Source organism: Mytilus californianus, unplaced genomic scaffold (assembly GCF_021869535.1).
Source record: "Mytilus californianus isolate M0D057914Y unplaced genomic scaffold, xbMytCali1.0.p SCAF_1, whole genome shotgun sequence".
Taxonomy (NCBI): domain Eukaryota; kingdom Metazoa; phylum Mollusca; class Bivalvia; order Mytilida; family Mytilidae; genus Mytilus; species Mytilus californianus.
In genome coordinates, this window is record NW_026262581.1 from 6064981 (window position 1) to 6075777 (window position 10797).

Here is a 10797-nt window from a genome sequence, read left to right on the forward strand (position 1 = left end):
GACAAGTTAAAAATGTTTTTCAAATGGGACCATTTAGCTGGAATTTTTCTCAACGCCAAATCAATATTAAAGTCACCCAAAATAATTATTTCCTTATCTTCAATATCAACATTTGTTAACATAGATTCTAGTTTTGTAATCCACTCTGCATTACTATTTGTTGGTCTATATATATTACCAAGTAATATAGGTTTTTGATGAACAAAAATAATTTCGACCCAAATTGATTCTATATCATCCTTTTCCAAATCATATCGTCTAATTGTGGTTAACATGTTTTGATACGATATTCCCGGGCTTTTGTTTCCTATCATGATTTCCTTGATAGAGGATTGCTGCTCACAAGGAAGCTATTAAACCAAGAGTTCCAAATGGTGAAGTTGAAGTCATCCCTTCGTAAATTTTACGGACGCCATCACGAGTTGGTTGACCTTTATGGAATAACCGTTTCACAGATGATATCGGATATGTTCCTTATGTCGTAACTACAATATCCTCCCTTTTCACGAATGTGACTTACCGAATTAGACTATTTACCGGATTTGTAATAACATATGCAACACGACGGGTGCCACATGTGGAGCAGGATCTGCTTACCCTTCCGGAGCACCTGAGATCACCCCCAGTTTTGGTGGGGTTCGTGTTGCTTAGTCTTTGGTTTTCTTTGTTGTGTCATCTGTACTATTATTTGTCTGTTTGTCTTTTTATTTTTGGCCATGGCGTTGTCAGTTTGTTTTCGATCTATGAGTTTGACTGTCCCTCTGGTATCTTTTGTCCTTCTTTGACAAGCAATTGACATGTCAAATGCCGGTAGGAGCACTAGGAGCATTGGTAACCATTTCAATGTTAATCGCACCGTCATTGTCAGATTTTTACAACGTCATATTGACACAGTAACTGTAAATGATAGACCAAGGTCCGGAAGACCCAGTTTAACTACCTATCGTGATGACAGACTACTTATTGGTTGTGCTAAAGCCAACCCATTTACTCCTACCCCATAGCTTAGACACCACTGGCCTCCAGGTGGTCGTGTTAGTGTTCGAACATTGGTCCGTCGACTTCATAGAGGCTACCTAAGAGCACGTCGTGTTGTCAAAAGACGTGCCCTAACAGCCAGGCACCGTATAATCAGGTTTCAAAGGACTAATGACCATCGACGATGGAACATAAGAACCTGGCAAAATATTCATTGGTCAGATGAGAGTTGGTTTCTGTTACGACCAATAGTCGGCAGAATACGAGTTTGGCGGTTAAATAAAACTGCCTATCACCAAAACAACAATTGCCCAACGACAGCAATCGTTGATGGTGGTGTTACAGTATGGGGTTTCTTCTCATACTGTTGTAAGCTGGGTATGCATATTTTGCAGGGTAACATGAACAGACAGACATACAGGGATTTGGTGCTTAGAAACATTGTAGTCCCTCATTTTGAGAATCCCCAACTTGCGTCAAGACCCTCGTACATGGACGACAACGCTAGACCACACAGGGCAAGGATTGTAACCGATTACAAAGATCAAGAAGCCATTGACACTATCTTTTGGCCTTCCATATCTCCAGACCTGAACCCTATCGAACATGTCTGGGATGCCATTGGCATAAATCTCAATCGCAGAGATCCACCTTTGCAAAATCTTTGCGATTTAAGAGGGGTAATTGTTGATTAATGGAATAAATTTGCTCAACTAAGTTCAGAAGGCTTGTACAGAGTATGAGACGCCGTGTTATGGAACTGTACTTGAAGAGAGGTGGTTACACATCCTATTGACTTAAATATTGACAGTAAATTTGCCAAACATATCAAAGATTATTTGTAGAGACTTTTAATGATTTTAGGTGATTAATTGTTGTAAAAAAATAAAATAAAGTAAAACTTAAATTCCGTTTCTGATTTGTGTAATCTTCACTATTTCTATGAACGCAAAATTCAAATGCATAGAACCTGCATCAGTGACCAAACTTAAGTTTATGGTTTGTTTATGGCATATGTAAGTAAAATTGCTACATGAATATTTTCTCTTTTTCAAGGATTAACTGTTTTTTTTTAAATGGAAAAAAATTCGATGCAACAAAGATAGGTGGTGCTTAACTTTTGGCCGACTGTATATATGTTCAAACTCTTTCAGGTCATTTTTTAGTAACGACAAACGAAAAAACTATATCAATTAAACCTGCTTTGATATGATAACTGCACTTTTATTTCTACAAGATAACATTTTTGTTTGCTATGGAGATTCCGTACTTCGCGAAGTTATCGGAATTCCAATGGGGACTAACTGTGCACCACTTATTGCGGACCAGTATTGTTACGAATCCCAATTTATGTCTAAATTCAACAAAGACCCTTTGAAACAACATCTGATACAAAAATTCAATAACACTTTTAGATATTTAGATGATATTTTAGCTCTCAATAATCACGACTTCAGTGTGTACACTAAAGAGATTTACCCTGTTGAACTCACCTCAAATCAAGCTAATACTAACAATGAACACTGCCCTTTTCTTGGGTCTTGATATCAATATCTCTAAAGGGAAGCTTAATACTAAAATTTACGATAAAAGAGATGAGTTTTCATTTCCTATTGTTTATTTTCCGTTTTTAGAATGGTGATGTTCCCTTGTGTTTATATATATTAACTTGTTCGATTTGCTCGTGTATGTAACAACGTATTTGATTTTATCGAAAGAAATCTCTGTTTTACTGAAAAAATTTTAACCCAGGGATTTCGATATCACAACCTTGTTAAAACTTTTCCTAAATTTTATCATCGGTACAATGACATCATTCGTAAATATAAATCAACGTGCAGACATTTTATACAGTCTCCAAGAGTATCATCAGCCCAGTAGTCAGTACTTCGGTACTGACATGATTTATAACAAACCTTTCTAAAATTGTCCGTTAATAAATTTCGAAATTATTAGAAACTAAGGTTTCAACTCCCTCAGGCAAAGTTGATCTTAGATGGATTTGGATAATTTTTTATGCCCTTTTTTGGTAATATAGCTCTTCAACTGTTTCGGTTCGTGTACATCCTTGGCTTTCAAATATTCGGCTTTGAGCGTTCCCGATGAAGGTAAATTCAGAAAAGCGCTTCGGACGCATAAAATTTATAACGGAGCTGGCATGTCAGTAACTGCTAGTAGTCAATTTGTTAATTTATGTTGATCATTGTCATTTTGCTTAGCTTCTTCCGTTACCTAATCTAAAGTCGGACTCTGACTTCTTTTAAACTGAGTTTTGCTGTTTGTTTAATCCACATTGGCTAGAGGTATAGGGGGAGGGTTGAGATCTCACAAAACATGTTTAACCCCGCCGCATTTTTGTGCCTGTCCAAAGTCAAGAACCTCTAGTCTTTGTAATTCATGTGTTTTTTTTTAATTTATCTTGGTTAATTTGTATGTTTCGGAGTTTAGTGTGGCGTCCATTTCGCTCAACTAGTATACATAATTGTTTAGGGGCCAGCTGAAGCCATCCTCCGGGTTAGGGATTTTCTCGCTGCTTTGAAGACCCGCTGGTGGCCTTGGGCTGCTTTCTGCTCTTTGGTCGGGTTGTTAGATCAAAGGCTTTGTAAGAAATGTATCCTTAATTTGGTTGAAGATGAACAACATTTTGTTACTAGTTGTCCAGCATACAAGGTGATAGGGAGATATTTTTCAAAGAGATAAACAGTATCTGTCCTAATTTTTCAAATCTCTCAAATGAAGCAAAATTTGTTTGGTTATTTACTAATGATTTGCCTGGAATTAAATGCACATGATTTATATAAAATGAAGAAATATATGTAGCTCTATCAAGATAACATCTATATGAACTTTATAGTGTTTTTGTTACAAATCACAATGTATTGTTTTGTGTGTATACATGTCATACATGTCATGCTGTCCATCAAGGGCCCTTGATTGGAATAATAAATATTCTTATTCTTCGTAATTGTGATATAATAATAGAAATTATGTTATGCAACAGTCTTTTTCATATTATTAGAATTTCCTTTGACACAAAAGAAAGGAAGAAAGCAGCAGGTCATAGGTGTTTGGTGTATAATACGTTTATAATGTTGTTATGCGAACAATTTTTATCTAATATTAAGTGTGAGCTTTTTCATCACTTTGCTTCCGTCTGTCGTCCGTTGTCTGTCATGTGTAGTCTGGCGTCCGGCGTTAAATGAATCATTAATTTACGACATATGTTATAGATAGACAAAGCAGGAGGTCTGTCCTCATGTAAATCTGGTTTAACTCAACAATATTTTGGTCTGTACCAAGTTCTGGACAATGCGTTGTTAGTTATTTGTTTGTCTTTGTTTGTACGTCTGTTATTTGGGAGGAGTCTGATAGTTTAACGATCTCATTGCAAGTTTCTTTATACCATTCTATGTAAATGTATTGATAAAATAGTTTACAAGATTTACAGTTTAAGAATATCTAAGATTCATAAGCATACAAAACTATAGTATGTGTTGGATTATATTTGAAGATTCCTTTGCAGAATGGCTGTAAAAGAATCAATGTTTTCTTTCTATATTTTAATTTTTCAAAATCTAATTACATTCTACTGAAACGATGCGTATTGATTTATATTCCATTAGGTAAGTGACAGGTAAAAGACCGCCATTGTACATATCGAAATGCAGTTTGCATTAAAATAATGTTTCTAATTCAAAATAATTACATTTATATAATGTCAAGTATAATTGTGGTTGTCGACCTCTATTAAATGCAAACTTTCTATTCTACAAGTAAATAAAACATATCCAGGGTATGCGACAGTCAATTAAAAGGACACCCCTAAAACACAATTACTAAAAATACACGTCTGGAGAGCAATAATCACGTGTGCGGTCTTCAACAGTTTAATAAACCAGTGTCTTAACATGTTAATCTCAAAATAATCTACGTTGTATAAATATGAAATTAGAAAAAGATGTAATAACTAGTTCTCTATTGCAGGTGTCGTCCTGAACATGCATGAAGTACTTGCCACTGGACGTTAAGCAAGCAACAATCAATTAATGTTATTGTACACATAAACTCAGGAATATATTTCATATTTAATAATTGCAATATCCTTTACGGTATGAAATAAAGAGATAAGACAACTATCCACCAGAGACTAAATGGGTAGATGTTGGCAACTATAGGTCACCGTGCGGCCTTCAGCAAAGAGCAAAACCCGTACCGCATAGTCAGCTATACAAGGCCCCGAAATGACAAATGTTAAACAATTCAAACAAGAAAACTAACAGTCTGATTTATGTAAAAAAACAAGCAGTGAACGAAATACAAATATGATATACAGCAACAAACGACAACCACTGAATTACAGGCTCCTGACTTGGGACAGGCACACACAGAATGTGGCTGGGTTGAACATGTTAGCAAGCGCCCAACCCTCCCTATAACTAGTTGTCGACCTCTATTTAATGCAAACTTTCTATTCTACAAGTAAATAAAACATGCAGTGTATGCGACAGTCAATTAAAAGGACACCCTAAAACACAATTACTAGAAACACACGTCTAAGAGAGCAATAACCACGTGTGCTGTCTGAACATGCATGAAATACTTGCCTCTGGTCGTTAAGCAAGCAACAATCAATTAATGTTATTGTACACATAAACACAGAAGTATATTTCCTATTTAATAATTACAATATTCTTTACGGTTTGATATAAGGAGATAAGACAATTATCCCCCAAAACTAAATGGGTAGATGTTAGCAACTATAGGTAACCGTGCGGCCTTCAACAATGAGCAAAACCCATACCGCATAGCAAGCTATAAAAGGCCCAGATATGGCAAAATGTACAATAATTCAAACGAGAAAAGCAATGGCCTGATTTAAGTACAAAACAAAAAACGAAAAACAAATACACTAACGGAGCCCTTAATTAGTTCAGTGATTTGCCCATGAACTTTGCATGCTTCCCCTTTTGACATATTTTTTTTTCCTTTCTAATTAATTGAATCTGGATTGCTCTAGTTAATGAATTAAAATGTTGTATGTAGTCTTATTGAAGCGGCCTTAATAAAGAGATGATAAAACTGAAATCTACTATATCATGGTTTTGCACTCACTTCATAATATATAACTGATAAATAAAAATACAAAAATACATAGCGAAAAAAGAAGGTGATGAGATACAAAGGCAATCAACAAGTATAAGTCGCAGAAGAACAGACGTCATCGTGGCCAAAGGAAATCGAACAAAAATACAAACAACAGACAACAGAATTTTATTAGGACGAGTAAATAGTCTCATAATAATTTAATTCTTTAAAACATTTACTTTAAATATACCTTCGTGTACCATGTTGGCTAGTATATAACGATTATGAATTTAATCTGTATGTCACAGCGGGAAAATGGACAAAATTTGATTTTGAAACTTTTCGGACATTATATAAAAGAATTTATTAAAATCGTTATTTTTCTTGCATATTCAATATTTCTGAGGGATTTTGTTATTTTTTATTGTGAAAGGTTTAAGTCAAGTTTGGAAGATTAAACTAATCTAATTTCATGTTTCAATTTGTTTTTTAATTAGCGACATTTTACTTCAATTTATCTATTATTCGTATATGTTTAATTCCAGAAGTAAGTCGGTATGTTCTGTTAATTATTATCTATGTGCTAATTTTTCTGTAATCTGTTAATTGTATTTGTCACTCATTTAGAGAAATATTTTTCAAGTCTATTCAAGTAATTTTTGTTTTGTTATATAAACTGTTTTATCATTTCGATATGGCAGAATGGATTTAGTACAACTCTGTACAATTGTATTCCATGTTGAACTATTATTAAATTATTATATATATCGCGGAAACCAGAGTCGTCATTTGTTGCGAGAGTTAGTCCCCCGAGTCAAACTCGTCGTATTGTTTATTGCATGTGTGTGTATGTGTGGTTGGAGGCCAACACACACCACCCAGTCACAAGATACACCCAATATCTATTTGTGACATGTATATCGAGAACACAGAACGAAATTGCCAATAGTATTTTTGTATGTGTAACTTCCCAAACCGGTCATGATTTTAACGTCCAGTAAAGATTCCTTATTTAATAATTTATATTGCTTAACAAGGAGGAACGTTGTTTTTTTTTTTCTTTCGTAAAAGTAAAATATGAGAGAGGAGAAACGTTACGGTCATTACAAATATATCTAAAGTGACCTGCACGCTAAGCAATGAATACGCAGATGCATTAATACAATTGGTTAAAACATATTTGATAGCGGATATGTACCAGAAAGTTGGCTAGTTGGCTAGTTGGTAATGTTATACCACTTTTCAAAAATAAAGGAGATAGAAATAATCATAAAAATTTCGGCCTCAATCCATTGTTAGCTGTTTGAGTAAACTGTTTACCGACTGTTTTAACCGAACGTTTGAACAAATACTCTGACGATTTCCTGATTTTACATGAAACACAATGTGGCTTTAGGCAAGTTTATAGAACTGTGGATAATTCATTTATATTTCATTCTCTGTTTGAACTTCTGAAGAGAAGAAAGAAAAATTTTACTGTCCATTCATATATAGTAGATTTGCAAAAGGCTTTTGACACAATTTGGAGGGATTGGCTTTGGCATAAGTTACTGTTAAACAATATAAATGGGAAAATGTTAGAATTAATACAAAATATGTAAAAATATATAATCAAATATTATGTTTAACAACAGCAAGTCTGATGATTTTCCGTGTAATAATGGGGTAAGCAAGGGGAAAACATGTTATTTGTTTGCAGTATTTTTAAACGATTTGGATTTTTTTTTTACAGACAAATAACTGAAAAGGCCTTTTCACAGTTACAGAAGAAATAGAACATGAACTTGATGTATTTCTCTATATCTTTTTTATTGGTATATGCAGATGATACTGTTTTGATGTGCGAAACACCACAAGATCTTCAAAGACAGTTTTATATTTTTCATGAATACTGTAAAAACTGGAAATTTAAAAGTTTATGCATCCAAAACCAAAATATTATATTTTCATGTTGAAGATTACCAGATAATTCACACATTATTTTAGACAATCATGAGATAGGAATCGTTCAAGAATTTAGCCAGTTGGGTATTTTATTGACAAAACCAGAAAATTATAGGCATTTAAATCACGGGTTAAAAAAGGGACAATAGTGATGTAAGAGATACTTAAAAGGTGAATATTTCTGATAGAGTAGTAAAACCTGTTCTGTTATATGGATAAGAAATATAGGGATTCAAAAACTGTGATATTATTGAAAAGGCTCATCTAAAAAATTTTAAGTTACTCCTGAATCTAAAATCTATTACTCCCAACTGTATGATATACGATGAGACAGGACGTTTTCCACTTAATATTAAATGTAAAATTATAGATGATATTCTACTGGTCGAAATTAATTATGGGAAAACAGTCAAAGTATTTTTGTATTTTATATAGACTACTGTGCCACTTGTATTGTACCAAAAATATAGATTTGAAATGGTTATGATTTGTTAAACGCAAATTTGATGAATACGGATTTTCTTATAACTGAAACACAGTGTACTTTTTAAATGATATATGGTAGAAATATAATATCGAAGCAAGATTGTGTGATTAATTCAAACAAACATGGCTTGAGACTATACAAAACTTTTCGAAAGGCTTGAATTGCCGTATTCTTAAGAATAAATTTTGTTTTGAAGAATATTTTAATATTTAAGTCGAAAAATATTTTTTGACGTTATTTGAATAAAGACTATGTAACCATTAACTTCCAATCGAACTTGGAAGATGGTTCAATATAGAAAGGGAAAATAGAAAATGTAATTTATGTAATCTAGACATTGGGAATGAATTTCATTTTGTTATAATTTGTTCAGATATTATAGAACAGAGAAATACATGTATAAAACAACATGTAAATAGAAGGCCAAATAATATATTTTTAACTGAAATTATGTCATCTTAGACTACAAATAGGACATAAATTTATGTAAGTTTATAAGAATTATATACAAGGTAGTGTGTCCTCCTGAGTAAATTGTTTTTTGTTTTTGTTTTTGTTGTTGTTGTATATATGTCTACTCTGTACCTATGTTTATGGTGATGAGAATATAGATTATATATATTATTTCCAATCAAGTATAAAAAATTGCACTCGACTTTACCAGTCACTATAAGAATTAGAATGTTGATAATGTTTGTATTCTTGTATCGTTTTGAACTGATCGTTTAGATTTCTGTGCGTATTTATCAGATTGGTTCTTATTAGACATAGGCTGTCCACATTTATCAACCCCGAAAGCACAACATTCTAATATTAACTGAATAAGTTTTAAAATACTGATAATAGATAAACCAATCCATAAACCCACAGCACCACCGACATCTGAGGCAAACTGCTGACCCTACAATAAAGGAATAAAAAAAATACTAAACTATTTCCTAAACTGTCTGTTAGTGTATTTTTTTTTTTTTTTTTCATTTTTTTTTATTTATTTATTCAGTGTCAACACTGAGGTTGAGAGTTCAAATCCCGCACGTGTTGGGTGCGTTCGACTCCAATCGTAATTGACCTGGATTTTGGCGATGGTTCTCTCCGGCTTACTCCACCAATAAAATCTGACCGCCACGAAATAGCACAATAGTTAAACACTAATCAATTAATCAATCAATTTATTTGTTTTAACATCAGACACTTTCTATGAAATAACAAATACGAGACTAGAAGACAATTACTGAAGACCGAAAACAGTATGAATTTCGATTTCACTTGTTATTTGAAAAAATGAAGTTTCCATGTGAATTTTATTTAGTCATTTAGAGAAACATTCGACATCGCAAATAAAAAGGAATGTTTCCGACCTCATTTAGTCAATTGGCACAAAATTATTCATAAAGTCGATGTTGTATGACACCCCATATAATAGCCAACATTTCCAGAAACATTTAAAAGATTAACAATAAGTACGTATTAGTTTATTACCTCTATATCTGGTGTCTCTCTGAGAAGTTCATAATTCAAGTCTTCAAAATATACTTTAATCCTAACAAACCTCTGCCTACAAAAATGTAAATTAATATACGTAAACCCGTTAAGATTTACTACATATTTTAACGCATCTGTTACAATGAATATTAAGGTAAATTTACCGACGACAGAAGAAACATAGTTATGAGTACAAACCAAACTCCCCGGCAGTTACAGCTCCGATCCACATACTATTCTACACTGATGGAGTAAAGGAAAATAGTTCCGAAAACGGAAACGATCACTGTACGGAGTTTGAGTACACACATGAGTAATAATAATTGGAATGACATGATATCCAAACGAGTACGATACAAGAGGCGGATGATACTAAAGGAATATTCAATCTCAAAGACGAAAACAAACTGACATGACAAAATCATTTCTTGTAACTAGGAAATAAATTTTTTTTTTGTCCAAATCAATTTTGGACATTGAATTTGGCGAGTACAAAGAGACGAACGTTGAAGGGAAACAGTCGGAATCGTATGTGCTTCAAAAGAATTAAGACAAATTAATTTTTGTTTTTCATTTGACGTATAGTAAAACGTGACTTGGTTAAGGAATTAGAGATGCACATACACAATACGACAGAATTATAAACAAATTTGGGCGGTATTAGCAGCTGCTAAATATTAAATAATGTCTTAAATACCTCTATCGATTGATTTTACAAGGGTTTTCGATTTCCCAACACTTATTACGAGTAAAAAAAAACAAGTCCGTATCATTGCTATTATACTTTCTGCTAATGAGATATACAATTTTCGGGAAATCTT